Here is a 19628-nt window from a genome sequence, read left to right as displayed (position 1 = left end):
GTGTGTGTGTGTGTGTGTGTGTGCTTCAAAAGCATCGGGACATTGTAAAAGAGAGAGAGAGCAAGGACAGGAAATGCAGGGAGGTCAATTAGACGAGCAACCGGTTTGCTACCCTACACTGGGGGTGGGGGAAAGGGGAATAAAAAGATGAAAAGAAAGGAGAGAGTAAGCACTGAGTGCGTGTGGGGGGATTCACAGGGACTCTATAAGCGGTCTCTTGAGATTGCCAATTGGCCTTCCTCGTGGTTGTGTGGACACGTTCTTTTCATTTCTTGTTTCCTCCTCATCGCTTTGCCCCGCCTAGCGCAGGGAAACCAACGTGACCGTTACCCTGCTTGACGTCTCTGCCTTACCTCTAATAGTTTATTTTCTCTGGCCAAAGGAATCATCCATGGGATTCCGGACTACGACACACAAGAAGACATTATTAGAAGTTTGGCGCGTAATACCCCCCGGGTCCTGCACGCCAGGCGCATGGGCAAGACCAATGGGAAAAGGTATGCGACAGCATGCAGGGACAACTCGGTCTAGCCAAAACGTGGAATCTCCTCCGATACCTTATGGACCCGGATAAGAGTAAATCCGAGCAGAGGAAAAGCCTCAATAAGATCACTCACCAATACCAGGGCACGAACGACGAGCTCCTAAAAGAGCTCAAAACCCGGTACATAGGCACAAATGCACAAATCCCCCAGAAACCATACACTGGTCCGGAGAATCTTAACCTAGACGCACCCATCCTAGAGGCTGAAGTACGAGCCGTCTTGCTCAAAATCCGAACTAAATCTGCACCAGGCCCCGATGGAATAACGAATAAGTCCCTCCGAAATCTAGACGACGTATCTATCACTGCCCTAACAGAGTACTTCAACCGCTGTTGGGAAACAGGTTCTATCCCCTCGCAGTGGAAGCATGCACAAATAATATTCATACCGAAACATGGTAAGCGACTACAGCTCGAGAACTTACGCCCGATCTCTCTGACCTCATGCGTAGGAAAACTCATGGAGCACGTTATACTTAACCGCCTCCACAATTTTGCGGAGGACAACAACTTATTGCCGAACTCCATAATTGGCTTTCGTCCAAAACTTTCCACGCAAGACATCATGCTTCAGCTTAAACACCAAGTTCTGGACCACATACCTAAGAATGGTACCCGGGCTGTCCTGGGCCTTGATCTTATAAAGGCCTTTGACAACGTAGCGCATCAGGCTATACTAGAGAATCTGCAGTACCTAGGTGTGGACCAGAGGACCTACAACTACATCAAAGATTTCCTCAACCACCGCACAGCGGAACTAAGAATAGGAGAACTACAATCGGACAAGATCCCTCTTGGAAGTCGTGGCACACCGCAGGGATCAGTCTTATCCCCGTTCCTCTTTAATTTAGCGATGATCAGATTACCGGAACAACTTAATCAGATTCCAGGTCTACACCACAGTCTGTATGCCGACGACATTACCCTGTGGGTGGTTAAAGGTAGCGATGGAGATATAGAAACCACGCTGCAACAAGCTGTAGACACGGTTGAAAAGTACGTTACCGACAAAGGCCTCGCCTGCTCCCCGCAAAAATCAGAACTCTTCCTACTCAGAGCCCCTACAAACCGCAAATCCGACACTGCGCCATCCCCAGAAATCACTGTGCGAGCCGGAGGAGGCGCGATCCCGGTGGTGACCACCATCCGTGTACTAGGCCTCTTCATGCAAGCTCACGGGCGCAACGGCAACACAATTCATAAACTGGAAGCATGCGTTCAGCAGACGATGCGACTCATTTCAAGAATTGCCAACCGACACTCTGGCATGAAAGAAGCCAACCTCATAAGGTTGGTACAAGCCTTCGTTCTCAGCCGCATCACCTACATCACCCCGTACCTTTGCCTCAAAGCGGCTGAGAGAGAGAAAATAGAGGGGATTATCCGGAGGGCCTATAAACAGGCTCTTGGGCTACCTATAAGAACGGCCAACGCTAAATTGCTAGCCCTAGGTGTGCACAACACCCTCGATGAACTAGTAGAAGCGCACCTTATATCTCAATACGAAAGGCTAGCTCAGAGTGCCGCCGGGCGAAACATCCTCCAGAATCTCGGCATCAACTACGAGTCGATGCAAAGCATTAAAGTAGACATTTCTCACGATCAGAGGCGCCATCTCAAAATTAATCCACTCCCTAAAAACATGCACCCCGAATTCCACAAGGAAAGGAGGGCCGAGCGGTCCAAAGCCCTACATCAGAAATTCCACTCCTTCAAAGACGTAGTCTATGTCGACGCAGCAGAATACATAGAACGCAACCGTATGTCCCTTGCAGTGGTGGACTCCTCAGGTCAAATACGCGCTGGTGGTTCAATTCGCACCAGAAGCTCCGAAACAGCGGAAGAGGCGGCTATCGCTCTGGCAATAGCCTCCACACATTGTCATTACATTATTAGCGATTCCAGAGCAGCAGTACGCAATTTTGCGAAAGGTCGGGTCTCGGCTCCCGTAAAACACATAATAGACACAAACCAACACCCACGACCAATCCAGATCATTTGGGCACCAGCACACTCCTCCCTACCCGGCAACGATGCCGCCCACACCGCCGCTCGAGGACTCGCCAACCGAGCACCCGGACGGCTCACGCTAGGGTCAGGGAGGGATCGCATGGTCAGTTACCAGGAAATAACTCAGCACTACAGGTTAGCCAGGGCAGAGTACCCGCCAGCACACAAATCGCTTAACAAGCGACAAGAAGTAGCTTGGAGACGACTTCAGACGAACACCTACCCCAACCCCGTTGCCTATCACTACTACTACCCGGACCAATACCCTAATACATGTAAGCATTGTAAGCAAAAAGCGGATCTATTCCATATTATGTGGTCGTGCCCAGCCGAAAATCACCCAAATCACGAAATAAGTAGTACTGAGCAGTGGGAGGCCGTGTTGCTCAGCTCCGACCCTGACCTGCAGGCCAAGGTCATCGAGAGAGCTGAGGAAGCCGCCCGGGCCCAGGGGCTCGTGGCTGCCTAACAACAAGGTCATCCGTCAATACCTTGTTTTCAAATAAAGTCTTTACTCACTCACTCACTCTCTGTCTCATCGCAGACATTCGAGCTGAATGAGAACTGCAGGCACAAAACAAGTTTTCGCGCTTGGAATTTCAGCAGAGCTGGGAGATGTATACAATTTTCTCACGCAGAGCTCTCGACAGTGTTGTCAAGTGCATATAAGCAGCGTGCAGGTCCAATCTGTCAGACGAAGTGACCGTGCACGAGTACGTCGCCGTCTGAAACAGGTGACTGGACTTTGCGATCGGAATGTGTTCGGCGCCGAGATGGACTTAGCACGCGAATGGTTTGGAGGTTTTGGTTCTTTTTTGACTACATATATACGAAACTCATTTCCTGCCGAGCTTATTACACGAACGCCGGCAGAGATAAGAGGTATCCAATTCAGCTTGTTATAATCGAAACTTGCACAATACAAGCGCGACCGAGAAGCGAACATGGCACCGCGTCTAGACCGTGACATTCGCTCCCCCAGGAGATTAAACGTAGAGGCATTTTGCAAGGTCACTTTGTGAAGCAAGTATTTACGTGATGTCCGTGGCAGCTGCTCAATCCTTTGATTTCCATTCCAGGACCTGCCACGTTCATTTAGTGCGCGCAGCGGTCACACATGCGCGCGTGGCAGATCGATCTCGGAGAGAGGAGAAAAAAAAGAATGCCACGACAGTGTAAAATATACATAAATAGAAACAGAAAAAGAAAATTGACGCGCCTGTGACCCTTTCCTACCAACCCTTGCTCGCATCGAAACTGCGACGCGCGTTCATATCTGCCAGGCAACAGAACATATACAATAAATACGAAGGGTGACATTCGCGGAGCAGACTGCAAGCGCGCTGTCACCTAATTGCATCAGCGCTTGCGCTGCTGCTTGCAACTCTGCCCGCCTGTGCCACGCGCGGACGTAGGCATCGCCGCGTTTGGGTGCGGCGCTGCAAAGAGGATTTCACTGTTCCTCGATCGACTGTGCGCGCATCACGCCACACGCGAGCTTTGCGTGCACGCAGAGTCGGCAGGCACGCGGTTAAGCGAGTAGGAACGAAACACGCCGAGCTCGCGCCCACTTGCAAAGTGCGCAAACAGTGCTTCCCGCCTCCGGCAATCCAAATACGGAACTTCCAAACTTGGAGGCAGGCTGCTTCGTTATAACGGAACGGTATCGTCATAACGCACGCGTAGTCTCGCGTGGTATATAGGATATATCCGCACGCGCTCAGCGAGCGGACGTCATCGCGCGCACTTCGCTGTCGCCGCCGTCGTGCATGTGCGTATGTGCGTGCTTGCGGCTCGTCTCTTTAAAACGGGACGCAGCAGCAGGGGGCTGCTGGTGCTGAGCGTAGGCACACGAGGCGAACTCGTTGTCACGCCACGGTATGTCGTGGGTCTCACGCCTGCCCTCATATGTGTATAACGCCTGCGCGCACTTAAGTGAGCGCGGTATGTGGGATGATATCCTGCCTGCATGGCTGCAGTGTGTTGGTAGACACCGTTAGGCACGCGCTGTTTGCTCGAGTAGGCAAAGTGGACCGGGATGATTGGGAATCGCACTCGATCTTATACGAGTGTGCGGGAATATAGTTTCGTGCATTGCGGCGACAAAAGCCATAAAGAGGTCGCCCAAGTTGCCGGTACACTTTGCATGTTCGTGCATGTGTGCAGTTTCTCTTTTTTCTTCTCACTGTCATTCTTTCCTCGGACATCGCGTGTTATATCCTTCGGATAGCATTCCGATTAAACCTTGGCTAGCCTCTCCACTTAGCATGGAACTTTACCTATACCTCTAGTCAGTATTCCGCATTTTCATTACAGCTGTACATTTTCTTAGTCATATATATGCAGCCAGTAGTAATCTGCGAGCGCCTTGCGATGACCTTACATTATGTTTCAGCCGACCTCGAAGGAGAAGCGTTTTCTTCAGATAGCTTACAGCTTGTGTACGGGAGCGAAAATGTGAGTGCCCGTGGTTCGTTTCATGTCGTTACACACATTCCGTGCGACAGACCCACCTTGACCTACGTTCTGTCACATCATTTAAACCTCGGGACGCACAGAGTCGAGCCTCACAGCTGTTTTACAAGGCACCCGGAGCGGCCGGCGCAAGGTCCCAGCCGGCTAAACACCGCGCTTAGCACTCCATCTTGGGCAGACGGAGGAGGAGGAGGAGGAGGAAAGGAGTGGAGAATGCAGGGACGTTAGCCAGAAAGCCTAAGTTCCGACTCTCGTTACCTGCAGGAAGTAACTTCTTACCAACAACAACAACAACAACAACAACAAAAGAAAAAACAAATGGAACGTCAGAAAGGGCGAAAGTGAGAGAAGTATTAAATGTGCCCAATTGACATTACATCCGTACGCGCACGCGCCGGAAAGCCGCACACGCGAATATCTCGCTGCAGGCGCGTTCGGCTTTCCCGTAGTGCTCCGATGTGGCGTTGGCTTAGAGGAGGAAACAAAGAGCAATGGGAGCTCGGGGGGAAAGGCGCGCGTGCAGGCACGAGGGCGACTGCGGCAGCGGCGGATGACGTGACAGCGGTGGCTGCGGTTCCGATCAGCAAGCAACATGCGCGAAAGCAGCGGTCGCCCTGCAGCGCCTTTCTTCATTGCCGACAGGCTCGCGCCGCGTTGTCGCACAGCTGCCGGCCGGCGCCGTGCGCAGTGGCGCACACTTGGCACTTTATCGCGTTCACGCTCGGCGGCCTACGCGTGCGTGCCTCGTCGATGCGCCGGCGGGAGCCCCCGGTGTCGCCACCCCCTCCCACCCAGCGCCGACCTAACTTGGGCGCCAGCTGCCTGACCACCACGCGCCCAACGGACGGCCGGGCCCGGGGCTCTCGTGCCGCCACGGCCCAGTAGCGACACGCGGCGGCTGCGCGAGGCACAAGCGGAGTGGTGCTTGCATGCTCTTGCCGTTTTTGGGTTTGCCCGATGCGCGTGCGTGGGTTCCTTTTCCAGCGAAGCCGCGAAACAGCACCCGCGAATCGCTTTGATGCTCGCCCACCTTGAGCTCCTCTGAGTAGGCTTCATTCTACCGTAAAGTTCCTGCACAATAACTAGAGGGAACTATACGGCGCTGCGATCGTCCAGGAGGCAGGGGTAAGATGAGAGAGAGAGAGAGAGAGAAAAGCACAAGTGCAGTAGAGCCTCAAGTTTGTCATGCATAGAGCCGTACACCTGAAAAACTTGGGCAACGCAGACATCACCTTCTGCTTGAAGCACTGACTTTAACTTAGTTTTGACAGTGGACGACTGTCTATATATAGTCTGCCAAGCACACCTCACAGCCAAACAGCAAAACCCTCGGGCGTAACAAGGTTCTATATGGAGGTGGCTGCTAGAACTTGAAATGAATAATCATCTTAAACAAGTACAGTGCACGAGAGGGCCTCTCTCACCATACCACCGTCATATACTCGCAAATTTTCTAATCTCATTAGTGCACGTGTTTCATTTGCGCTCCCGACTTCGTAAGCGTTCTCGTGGCATCAGTTACGTTACTGCTAGAAACGTGATTCTATAGGAGTAGGGCTCACACTACTCCCTTTAGATCTAAGCGGCACAAGAAGCCACATCAATGGAGCGAGCAAAACATCTTTAATAATAATTAATAATTAATATTAATAACTTCGGCTAGAGATATCTTCCAGGGGAAAAACAGCGAGGAAGAAACACTTACAAATCGATTCGGTAAATGCGAAGCGACAAGGCTTCTGCAAGGAAACTAGGATAATATTTTGAGTCTCGGAAGCTTGTGCCTTGTTATTCGGGTGGATTCAGAACCTGCATCCGAATGGGCATGGTGACTTTGTTACAAGTAAGCAAGACAACAAAGTCGTGGCCTACCCGTGTTTATAGACAGGTTTGCTTATAGTCTTCTGAATACAATTTACCAGGCCATTTTTTTTGTTGTTGTTGTCTTGGTTTAAAGAGCATAACGCTCTTTCCAAGAGCGCTGAAAAAAAAAGGACCACTTTTTCGAACGACGAAGGCCCCCTAGGTGATGCACACCCGCGACTTAACGACGCGCCCACGCGCCGCATGCGCTGTGCCTTCGATCACCGCTTGACGGTCGCGCAGCTGCGGCTAACACCGGTTCCAAACGAAAATTCGGCGGCGGCGAGGAGGTGAACCGCGCCCGCGACCTAATCGAGACAAGACAAGCCTCTTTGAAAGAGAGAAAGACATCGGAGCCGCGCGATACGGCCCACCAGCCGCGATGCAAGCGCATCTCCTTCGCTCGTGGCCAGCTGCTCCCGCGGAGTCCCCTTCATTAAGAGCGCGCCGGAGGGCGCTTCTGTCCACGGAGCAGCAGCCGCATCTTGCTCCCCTGCTCAACCCTTTCCTCATACGAGCCATCGGTCTCCTACGTGATCGGCATCCGCCGCCGCGGAGGAACGCAGGAGGCCGCCGCTAAGCCAGGCGTGACCACTGCAGATCGAAGTGCTGGACGAGAAACCGCCTGCTCAGCCATTCCCCGACCCTCACCCTTCTCGTCCTGTGAGTCGGGCGACCGCGCCTAAAGCAAAGGGCGCCCATGGACGTATCGCCGGTGGACACCAGCTGCCTTCCCCATGAGGCGAGGCTGCGATCGTCTTCTCCGATGGCACTCCGAGACAAGCGCTTCGTGTGGTCCCCCGCTTTGTCGTCACTCGAGAGAGCGATCGCTGTCTTATATAGTTGCGTTTGGATACGCCGCGTTCCGATCGGTGGTAAGGCGAGACTAATAAAACGAAAGACGCTGATCCAAGAGCTCTGTTTTGAAGCCGTGCCAGGAGTCGGCTCTCTATGTGGCTTATCTTTCGCTTTTGCGTCACTGCGCAGCCATATCCGCCGTCATATTAGAGGGACCCGCATAAAGGTTAAAATAAATGTATCATTTCCGAGCGGAGCCACCCCTGATCAGCGCGATTACTATGTCTGCATCAGTTCTCTCGTACGGCGGCTAACCCTGGAGATGGAAACTCTAACAAAGATGCACTGTCTTGGACAGTGGCTGTAGGAAACTGTACGCACGCAGGCTTCTTGGAGCAGTCGCAGCGGACGTCAAGGCGTGTCCGCCTTTTTACCATTCCTTCATAGAGGAACACTCTAAGAGAGCGAGTTCCATAAACGGGATTCTAACCCTGACGCAAGGCTTTTCTGTGTGACCGCGTCCTGTAATCGGCTGGTGGCACTGAAGGCTCGGCGTTCGAAGGGAAATCCGCCTCCTTTCTTAGACGCCACATCAGCAGCAACAGCAAGGCATCGAGAGCTGATGTCCTTGTGGGTACTGAGTAACGAACCGGAGCAGCCAATAACTGCTTTTAGTATAAAGATCCGCCGCCTTGATTTGCACCTTAAGTCGCCATCGTTTCTCACCCGCGCAAAGAGAAGAAAGAAGTGATGCACAGAGCAGCCCATGTATGGGTGCTATTACCAGTGAAGGCGGCATGCACACTTCCTTCCCTTGGGCACGAGCGATGCCGCGCCAACAGGATAGACGCGTTCAAGAGAGGCGAGGTGCGGGCGCGTTCGCAGCGGTGGGCTTTGATACTCCTTGCCCGAGCCTAGTGCACCTTCTTTCGCGTTGGTCCGCCGGAGAAATACAGCCAGTTTGCTTCTGAAGGAGCGAGCAGCTCAAAGCGACGGTGATCGCGAGACGCGTTAATGTGGCACATTTATAGAAGGTCCCACGCATCCCGAGAGGCGGTATACCGTTCGCAGATGTATATCTACGCCGCGGATTGCGGCGCTTTATTCGCTTCGTGGGCGCTCGTCACCTATAAAGACGAAAACGACTGCCTGCCACGAACGGTGCGGCGTGGACGGGCCAAAGAGATCGCACTCGTCATGCGCGCGCAGCCGAAGTCATGCGGCGCCTGCAGGGCGTCACGTTACCATGGATCGGCGGCGGTGCGCCACCGGGAAACAAGCGCCCATCATTACAGGGTCTCCGAGAAAGGGGCACAGTCGTGGATTCTGTTTCTGGCACATTCTTTGGTGTCTCCGTATTAGTTGCGTGCAAGACGCTGCGCCGTCGGCAGAGCCACTCGGAGAAGGAGAGAGATGCGAGGAGACCGCGTCGCCTCGTCCGCATGTCTTAAGAAGTTGCGAGCCGCTTGCAGCAAGCGCAATTCATTTGGTGTACACGTACTTTTCTTCCTTCGTTTCGACAGGTCTCGGCTCATAAAGGCCTACTCTCGGTCAAGCTTCCATGGGGCCTTCACTCGATATAAATTGAGAGAACTGGGTTCCGTGCTTAGGAGCTATAACACAGAATGTTCCTCGCTGCACTGTTTGATTCAAGGTCCTGAAAAAAATCTGCAAACATCGAGGCAGCCAATTGGCGACGTGTGTCACATTCTACAGTTACATGAACATGAACGTCATCGCGGGTACCGATGAGAAAGTATGCGTAATAAAGGATCTGAAACGACTGCGCTCTTTCTACGCAAACCGAAGTTGTTCCTTTGGTCACAGAGACCAGCATGCACAGTTGTTACATCCAGCAGCACAACGCACCAGCACCGCAACCGTCCGTTAAATACGAACAGCAGCACCCTTTCGAATTGGAGGTGGAACTAAATAGGACGCATGCGAATGGCACATGCAAAAGAAAAAAGTAGTAGACACGGTAAGAGATAGTATGGCACACACATCAGCAGAATGCGCCCGCGGAAATATGCAGTTCGCGCGTCTTCTCGAAGCGCGCACACATCGGCAGCGCTGCGCTGAACTAACGGAGCCCAGCGCGTGCGCGCGCCTTAGCTGCGTCTCGGACGTCGGATCGGCACCCTGATTGCGGGTTCCGGACGGACGACCGGTCTGCAATTAGGGGTCCACCCCGCTGCTTGCGCCGTTCCCTCCACGAAGTGGCAGGCAGCCCCACGAAAGCCACTGACACTCCGCCTGCGTCGATTGAGTTGCGCGTTGGGCGGACAAAAAGGAGGACCGCTGCCGCCGCTTCGGTCACGCAGCGCCTCGACGGAGGCATAGAGCTCCTCGAGGTGGCAGAGGCCCTGTACTCGCCCTGTCCATGCGGTGGGCGCGCTCCGTCCGGCGTGGGAAGCCAGAGGGCGCGCTTCGCCGGCACGTCTTCTTCACGCCTTCTTCTTTTTTTTTTTTTCGCGCCGTGTCACCGTGTTTACGTGTTTGCGTTGTCACATGTCGTCCCTGCGCGACAGCGCCTTAACAATGCACACACGGAAATGGGAGGCTGTTTCTCAATCGCTCTTCCGGTTTCGATACGATTTGAATTCTTTCGCAAAGGGGGTAATCGATATCGACTGTATCATACTTGTCATTACCTTCCGGCGACAAGCACGGCGGGCGTGACGCACCCGAATGCGACGGTGACCTACAGGAAAGTATGACGTCAGAAGGTTGGGCTATCGAGAATAGGGTGCATGTTCTCATCGAACATAACTTTCTTAAGAATTCAAGTTAGAGTAGAAAATGTCGACAGTGATCTGAGGGCAGCGGTGTATATTTTATTCATGAATTCACACTCCTTTATGTTCATCTGTCTTTCATGTCTTTCTCCCCCCCCCCCCCCCCTTTTTTTTTTCTTGAAGCGATGATCGCTGAATTCATTCTTAAAATATTTTTACTGCTTTCTTACACAACATGCATCACGAGGTGTCTTAATTCTAACGGGTGCAACTCGCACTGGGTCACACCCTCTTAACATCTGAGCTCACTACACTCTATAGCTAAGATACAAGAATGTAGCACTCTGTAAACAGCCGTGAAAAGCATGGTCCTTCGGAAACCGAAGCGAAAAAAAGAAGCTCTCGCAAACGACGAGTTTCTTTTCTTGCTTGATATTTAATATGGATTCTCTTGGCACACGCACGTTAGGATTAAATTTGCTGAAGAAGGGTTTTTAGCTGAGCTTGTTCAAGGTGCATATTAACTTGTGGGTGAAGTGCGCAAGGACGGGACAAGAAAGGAAACAAACGCGAGCGCAATTACATTAAACACGAGCAAAATTTACATTTAACAGACTATACTGCTGACGTTAGGCCCGAAACTCTAAGAGAAACCGTGTTATGTTGCGCTGCGTGTTTACCTGCATGATAGAGTAGGCGGCTCCCGACGTCCAGTAGTGCAGTCCGCACAAAAAGGAGCACAACACAAAAGCCCCAACAAATCTGTTAGCTAATAACACCTGAAGTGACAGGTTCGGCAGAGACTGAGAACTAGAAAGCCACTATATACGATATCAGTTGGAAGTAAACTGAAAGCAACGGAAATAGGTCACAAATCATCCTGCACCATATTTCAAGACATCTTCATCCTTTACAGGTATACCACAGAGTCTAGTTTTGAACCAGAACCGTTAAAGGGACAGTAAAGACCAAATAAATGTGTTATTTAAAAAGACTAATCATCGAGAATTTCGCGCTAATAGCGCTCTTACTAGACGAGAAAACGAAGGCCAATTTTGACTTTATGTATTTCATTCCGGAAACGCAGCACTGGGACATCAGTGTGACATCACAGATTTTCATGTATGTTCTTGTAATGGGGCGTTGTAGCGCCGAAATTCTGGAAACTGACTCAGTAGTGTGGTTCTTCCAGCATATGATGTATTCTATCCTTACCGACAAAAAAAAAAATAAATAAAGGAGGCCTGAGCTTACGCTGCGGAAATCTGCGACATCACGCGCCGAGATGGTGCGGATTGTTTATTGCAGCTTCGCCACCTGTCTTTTGTTCTTGCTGTCTTCTTTCTTGTTTAACATGCCTCCTCTCACGCTAAGAGTGGTTTCCTTTCTCTTTTTGGCATCGTGCAAGGGTAATTTTACTAATACGACCCAAGTTATTTTTCTCTTTAGTTTCCCTTTAACGAGGGAAGGACAACCACAGAAAGACGCTCGCGCATGCGCAGCACCCAATGACTCTCTCTCGCGCACACACTCGCGCATACGCGTGCGGAGCCGTCACACGCGGACACATAAACACACTCTGGCACACCCGTCGTCGCCCGTACACACAGTGCACTCCCGGGCTGCGGTGTACCGCAGAGCTTGGCGCACGCACGCGCCCTGCACGGTTGCCTGAGCGCCACGAGTACCGCGCCACGCGCCGCGCTTCTCACGCGCCACTGTCGCCGGCGATGTTGTCCACACTTTGTCACGCGTGTTTCCCCAAGGCGCGCCCCGATCGGCGCGCTCGCAGCCGCCACGGCGCGCGCGCGCGCGCGCGCGCGCGTCAGATGTGGTGCTCAGATTGCGGCGGCGCCAGGGCCGGAAGCCCACGCCGCCCACGCGACTTTGCAAGCGGCCCACGGGGAGCTTTTCGGGGCAGCACATTTTGCCCACCGTCCCCTCCCGTTCTGCGCGTTTTTTCCATAAATTTCATTCCGCTCGCCGTCGCCGCTGTTTGCTCGACCATTATCGCCGCCGCCGCCGCTGCAGGTTTCCGCGGTTTGCGCCCGTCCGGCTTTTATTCCCTCTCGCGTGGAGCCCCGATTGTGATCTATCGCGTCCTCTCCGCCTTTTGTCTCGGCGACCGCTTTTCCTTTGAGCGTCTCGTGCGTGAGTGTTGTCCGAGCCACGTGATGGTGGGAGTTCGTTGATCGAGTCCCGTGCCTGCTATACTGACCGGCTCGGTTTAGCGAGCGGTGAATACTAATGTCGGTTGGGAGTGACCGTTAACGCGGGTCCACTCCTCTCCGTACCTGTATAGAAGAGCAGAAATTCGCCCTGGGTGTCTTAATTTTCTAGCGCGAGAACTCTGAAGCTAACAAAAGCGTCTGCTGTGCACGATGAGGACAGATGCCTTGCAATTGCTCAGCAGGAACATCCACTCAGTCGCATAGTGCACGCATAATCCATTCTGCAGACGTTCGCATAGCCGAGTGGCAGCCATCTCTGTACTGATCAGCGCTGAGCACACGTCACGCCTATTTGTGTGCTTCTGTGGCAACGTCTGCCTACTAGAATTCAAATATCGAAATTTCGTGGCCGCTCGAGAGGCCACGAAATGTTTTTATGTGCTGGAAGCTTTCCACAGAAAAACGCACCGTCATCGCGTATTTCGGGAAGCCCGGTTACTGTCTTTTCTTTTTTCGCATTGCACAAAGGAAATTATATTAAGTGGAATAAATAAACACTAAGTAAATTAAATGAACTTCTTTCCTCATTTTTTTTTATTTCCCTGCATGGTCAGGCAGTTACGGACCGCACGTTAACGATCCCCTGGCGGTCGAAATTAATCCGAAGTCCCTCATCCCTATGGCGAGCCTCATAACCAAATCGTGGTTTTGGCACGAAAAACCCCAGAATTCAGTTCAATTCACCACACACTTCTTCATCGAGCGGACCATTTTCTAAGAGGAGACTTTCCTTCTTTCGTTCTTTCTTTGGCTCGTGCATGCATAGCCCACACATTTCGCCCATGGACTGTACAGAAACCGGCGCAATGTTTCCGCAGTCGACCCCTTCGCGAAATTGTTATCGTTTGTTTCTTTGTTTTCGACGGACGTTGCTCTCTCTCTCTCTCTCTCTCCGCGCTTACATAGATGGTCGACGCGCCAGCCAGCCGTGCTCAGTGGCGCGCGGTGATCGAACCTCCGTTTTCGACCGCGTTGCGCCGGCGAGCATCGACACCGACGCGCTCGCGTTCCGCATCCGGACACGCGGTGCCGGTGTAGCGAGGCGTGCGCTCCCGGCTGGCGGGCGCTGCTCAGCCGCTTCCGATCCGTCATCGCCGGAGGCACGGTGCCGAGGCGCAGGCCGTTGACGCGGGCTGTGCCTGCGCGTACGCCTCCGGCCCGGTCACCCTTTACTGTTTCTTTTTTTCGGCGCGCTCATCACGACGAAACAATGCGACGAGTCGCCCCGGGCGCGTCTGTACACGCGAACGCGGTCTCGCGCCTCTTCGGAAGAAAGGTCCCCAAGGCCTATAGCTGGCGCAGGGTTGGTACGTACGATTCCTCCTGGCCGTGCTAGCCTCTAGAGCCCTAAGCAATGCCGTTTCTACTTGCTTCCTATATTGTTAAGCCCATTAAGACCGATCACAATTATGCGTTCTTCTCTCTCTCTCTTTTTTCTGGGCGTCATGCCGGCGGTGCGTCCCTCGGACGGTATTGCGTGATCCGTCATCGGCTGTGTCCGCCGGAGACGGACGTTAATTAAATGGTAGAGGTTATCTAATGAGTAGCGTTAGCTTAGCTCACTTCGATCCCGGCACCACTGAAGAAAGAACAAAAAAAAAGCGAGACTGACGCCGCCATTACGTGACGGCTATGTGTCCGCGACAAAGTTCCACATAATTTGAGCTTTTTTTAGTGTCGACGTTTGCTTGCTACACTGCTCATGAAAACGAGCCTATATTTTGATGAACAGGGGCTGAGAAAATGGGGCTATTCATTTTTTTGTTCTATTTTATATTTCTTTATTAGACATAGCCGGACTAACGAAATTATTATTACTACTCGTAGATTTGTTTCTTGGTCTGCGTTCTCTTTCCATGTAAGTACAGAGCACGAGTGGACATGGAGCAGGGAGCGAAATATAAAAAGAAAGTGTTTCCACAATATCAAGAGTACGTAGGCGACGAACGCAGTCAGCTCCTTACCTTGTGATATCCTAATCTGTTACAGAACAAGGTTCTGCAGGGAAGTCGTGTAGAAGCTCCGTTGAAGGTGTCCTATAGTAAAGAGAAAGAAAAATGCCAACAATTACTATGCGCGTTGCATAGCATCCCGGCGCAGCAACGGTTCCCCATGCAGTTCTTGACTACCTTGTAGTTGTATTATCTGACAGCGGCATTTCACGCTATCAGGAGCGTCTTAACCAATTTGCACACCCGCCCTGACATCGATAACACAATATTATGTCGGCGTCATACATGTACTATAACGTGATCCATATGAGTTGTTCTTTCAATAATGAACATAGGAAGTGCCATTTTTCTTGTGAACAGGGTGCCGCCAGTAATTGGAGCGGTGTTCAGCAATTTTTTTTTCTGTGTGTAGGCGCTGCCATACTGCCATGCGGGCACTGCAGGGCAACATGGCAGCGTTTACAAAAAAAAAAAAGAAATAACGAGCAACAACAACAGGTTGCCCTGTTGTAACTTATATTGAGCGCGATAGCACGTTGATTATTTTGCCACGCTCTTCGTCTTGGATGGTTAGCGGCATACTTTTCTCTTTACTAAAGCAAAAAAAAAAAAAATGTACGATATCATTTCTCACGATAATTTCGATGATTGCTCCTTTTAGCTTGGTCGTATGGTTCGAATATATACGGCAAACCAAACAGAAACTGTCTGTATACCCATCACGCAACAGCAGCATGCATGTTCCGTGTGAATCCAAAAAGTGTGCAAGTGTAGTTCTGCACTATAGTCTCAAGTCCAAAAAAACACGCAGAATGAGGCCGTCTCGCACATAAAGGGTGCATGTATCCAGGATCGCGCATGAGTAAGTAAGGCAATACTCGCGCAAGAATACCTCATTCTCGCTTATCTGTATTTAGTTCTCTAGGATATGAGTATCCGCGGCTGTGGTGCGCTTGTTATACCCCTGTCAAGCGGGCAAGTTAAGTGCACTTACTGGGAGTGCACTTCGGGACCTTGAGTCACACTTTAGGCAACGCGCTTCTTAACGGGAAAACAGAGTGCACTCCCAGTAAAAAAAAAAAAAAAAAAAAAAATGGCGACAGACTAAGAGCGCGTTTTTAAAGGTGTAAATTAACAAGAGAAAGCTGCTAAAAAGCGATTGTTTTAAGTAGAATTATATATAAAAACAAACTTCATCTATTTGTCTCAACAAAAAACGAAGACGTTTTTATTATAAATCTGTTGCAAGTCAATGCTGGCCAAGACGAATGCCTAGCAAATCCAAAACAACATGGCGGCGTGCGGCGAGGCGGCAGTTGATCCTGCTAGAACAGAATATGAGCAGTTATATATGAGCAAAGACGGCGAGTTCGATATTTAGCTACACTGCAAAATGCCACGCACACGGCTCAAAGCACGACCGGCATGGTCCCCCCCCCCCACCCCCCAGCACGCTTTCACACCAAAATAAACACGAACTGAATGAACCTGGCGGCGCCGCAGTGCCGCATCATTCTGGCGCCGTTAGTTGCGTACATGATAAATTCGTTTCTTTATTGTGCTATTTCGCTTTTCGCTAAACACAAATTATATTGTTAAAAGCTGTTCACTAACTGAAATGAACTTCTGTGTCCTTCTTCTATCCATTACATTTTGCGTCGTTGAAAGCGTTGGCGGCGAGGCTACGTACTCGGCCAGCAAAGTGCGTTCCGTGAACGTACTCCGACTTGAGTGCACTCATCTGAGAGTACACTCCGCTGCGACGTTAAGATTTGGGAAAGTGCACTTAAAAACTGAGTGCACTCGCCGTAAGTGCACTTAACTTGCCCGCTTGACAGGGGTATTACTGGCACTTAAAATTTGCGAGCGTAAACATGTAGTCGACAAGTTCCATTGTACTGCATTTGCTCCCAACAATGTTCGTAATTTCTTTTCGCAGCAACTTCGCCAGCAGAGATTCCACTCACTAGATTTCATTATACGACCAAGTTCATTCCCATGGTTGATTCCGCGCCAAGGTCTTCTATTTTATACGCCGCGTATGGCTATTAAGCTTGCATACTATGCACATGTAACATCAGAAAAGCAAGCAAAAAGGAAGAAAGCAAACACAAAAAATTGCACACAGCTGTTCCGTTCTTTTTAAAAGAAATTTTAGCGAACTTATTTCACTCCACTCTATCACGAGCATCACGCGCATTTTCAGCACACACTCATCCGACGAAGCATAGCATTCGCCATTGCATGCTTCCCGCGCCCGACGTTTCGCGCATGTCACATGCGAGTTACATTGCTCGACCACATGCGAGCGGGGGGGTTGCGCTTGCTAATGCTCAGGTGCGCGCGCCCTTACTTACTCATCCGTGTGCGGGGCTCCACGTGCGAGCAAGTGCAACGCATCATACATCAGCGCCGCGAGGATCACGCGCATGGCACGGAGCCAGCGAGGCACTAACTACATGGGCGCGCTTTGGCGCGCTCTCCCGCTGCATGCTCGGAGACGCTTCGCATGCAGGAAAGCGCATCCGCGTATCTTCGGTCCGTATGCTTCGCGAGCAGCTGTAACGCTTAGCGCGCAAGCTGCGCGGGTCGCGGCGGCTCGAGCATGCATCGGTCGTGATTAACGTCGTGACGTCATCTGATCTTTCGTACGTAGCGAGCGCGGCGCGCTTTGTACAACGTGTACGCGTGCGTGTCTCGCGGCCGGGGCACAGCCTGCGTTGTTAGACATATAGTGTAATAGTGTTCCCAGTCCACGCTTTGTTTTCGAGGCCGCTCGCGAAAGAGTGACGCCTTACGTTGTACTAAATCGGCATTACACGTAAGGCGTGTGAAACTGGACAAGGTCAGGGCCGCTCTCTGTACATAAAATTGCACCTGGCTTCTGCTCGTGCCTCACATATGGGCTCGAGCGGCCTCTTGCGGGGTTGTAGCGCACCTGTAACAGCTGTGGAGAGACTAATTGACGCTACAATAACCTGCATCGTGATGGCGTCGCGTGGGCTACTCAGAAATACGTGGGACATACGCTGGCGTCGTATAGTCATGAGCTTCTTTTACCTTGTGCGTCGTACGCGCGTGACGGAAGAATGAATAACACGCGGTAATGGCGCAGTATATGGTAACAGTTCAATGCCATATGCTACCTTTCATGGTAAACAGTAAAGATACAAGGGAGCTGTAGTGGTTCCGTACCTAGACGTTGCGCAGTACCGCGCGCTGAGGAATTTGGCCCTGGGGCTTTTAGAACCCGGATACAATTAGCGCACCACTTGTCGAAGTTATTGTCGTTTCTGGGCTCCTTTGGATGATAGGCCGAGCTCACGGTGTTTGTGGGGCTAATACTAATTTAGTGGCGCGCGCCGTATTCGCGTATGGCCTGTCGGATAAGAGGCACTTCTGGAGAAGCGTTGGCGGTGAGAAGCATCTCTGCGATGGAGCGTCCACCACGTCGACTAACATCAAACCGCGTTTTAAGGCAAAAGACTTAAGTAGCTCGTTGCAATGGCTCATACCTGAGAAAGGCGGCGTCTAGTCCAGTGAAGCAAGAAATAGCACCAGGAATGGCTCATATACCCCCGTAAGCAAGCAAAAATGCAATGGCAGAATATGAATGAAGAAACGAAGGGAAGAAAGAAAGATAGACAGAGAAAGATGGAAAGAAAGAAAGACTGAAAGTAAAGAGAGAACGCAAGAAAAATGAACGAACGTTTAGGTATAGTGCATTAGGTGCTCGCATGTGTCGTTGAGGTGTCGTTTCTTTTTCTAGTTTTTTTTTCTAGTTTTCTTGTTTTCCTGCGCCTGATCCCGTTGTCTGCCGGCACGTTCTTTCATCGATGCGCAATGTCATTTTCCCCGATTGTATCACTCCCTCCCCCCTTCACTTCTGCCTTTCCCCTTATATAAGATATCCGTCTCCCGTCAATAAAATTTAGTTGACAGCGCTTGTGTCTCGTCCTTGTTACTTTGTGGTTGCATGTGTTTGCGCTGTTACAATTTTTATGTCGTTGAGGAGGTCAGCGCCATCAGTTTACTTCACACCGCGGCTCATTATGTCTTGCAAGAAGTCTGACCCCTCCGAACATATAACTTAATGAATTACCACGTGTGCAGCAGGCTTTCGCCTTCACGTGTTGCAGGAGTGTAACATGCTGCCGAACTTTCTACGAGACCGAACACGTCTACTAGCGCAGTCATAGAATTGCGTTGGCGTTACGTCGCACTTCCTTGAGGTCCCGGATGCATGATTTAAACCGCGTTCAGCGCATTACAAAGTGTTGTTCAAGAGCTCACTCGACACACTTCCTGCCGCTTTGAGAAGCGAAGTGCAGCTGACGGTGGTCTGCACCGGACCACCGCCAACTGCACTATATATAGCTATATATATAGAAGAAAGGAAACTGAAAACCTACGATTACGAGAAAACCAATAATTAGGGTAATGACATGTCTGTCGACGTATCATTATCATAATTTAAGAAAGGTCTCCTATTTATCGTCATGTCGTTGTCGTCATACCACCTTCGGATTCCATCAACGTCATTCGTTATTCGTCCTGCGATTGTAGTCAAGCTGTCGCTATTCACGCGTGATTATGCAGCCATTTTCATGCCATGATCGTCAATAAAATTGAGTCGTCGTCATACGGTCGTCGTCTTCATACATTCGTTCACATGCCGTCACCGCGATGCCGTCGGTCGCGGTCGTTCTGTCATCGTCATTCCAACTTCCTCATTCCGTTGTCGTCACGCCGTTTTGTCTCGCCAAAGTCGCCACACAATCATCGTCATCCCACTGATCCTCATCTCGTCGTCGTCACGCTGTCTTCCTTACAACCTTGCCACCGTTTCAAAGTAGTCATCGCATTGTCATCGTGCCGTTACGTCACACCGCATTCGTCCTTCCCTCGACGCCATTCCTTCGCCATTCCATCGTCACGCCTGCGTCGTACGTCGTCGTGCCGTCATGGTCATGGCCGAGCCTGACGAACGAGTGTCACAACAAAGTGGACCGATCCG

General features: G+C 51.2%; 1 protein-coding gene across 4 annotated transcripts in view; it reads right to left on the bottom strand.

The window, feature by feature from the left end:
• The window catches only part of LOC142583058 (paired box protein Pax-6-like), a 218037-nt gene that overhangs the window by 120743 nt on the left and 77666 nt on the right, over positions 1-19628 (bottom strand). For all 4 annotated transcript variants that reach the window (XM_075693333.1, XM_075693332.1, XM_075693334.1 and 1 more), the window contains exon 2: positions 14624-14695. The gene's annotated coding sequence lies outside the window, so the exon portion shown is untranslated. The remainder of the gene's footprint in view (positions 1-14623; positions 14696-19628) is intronic.

The sequence above is a fragment of the Dermacentor variabilis genome, chromosome 5 (genome assembly GCF_050947875.1).
Source record: "Dermacentor variabilis isolate Ectoservices chromosome 5, ASM5094787v1, whole genome shotgun sequence".
NCBI classification, from domain to species: domain Eukaryota; kingdom Metazoa; phylum Arthropoda; class Arachnida; order Ixodida; family Ixodidae; genus Dermacentor; species Dermacentor variabilis.
The sequence above is the reverse complement of the archived record's forward strand: the minus strand, read 5'-3'. Positions and strand labels throughout refer to the sequence as shown.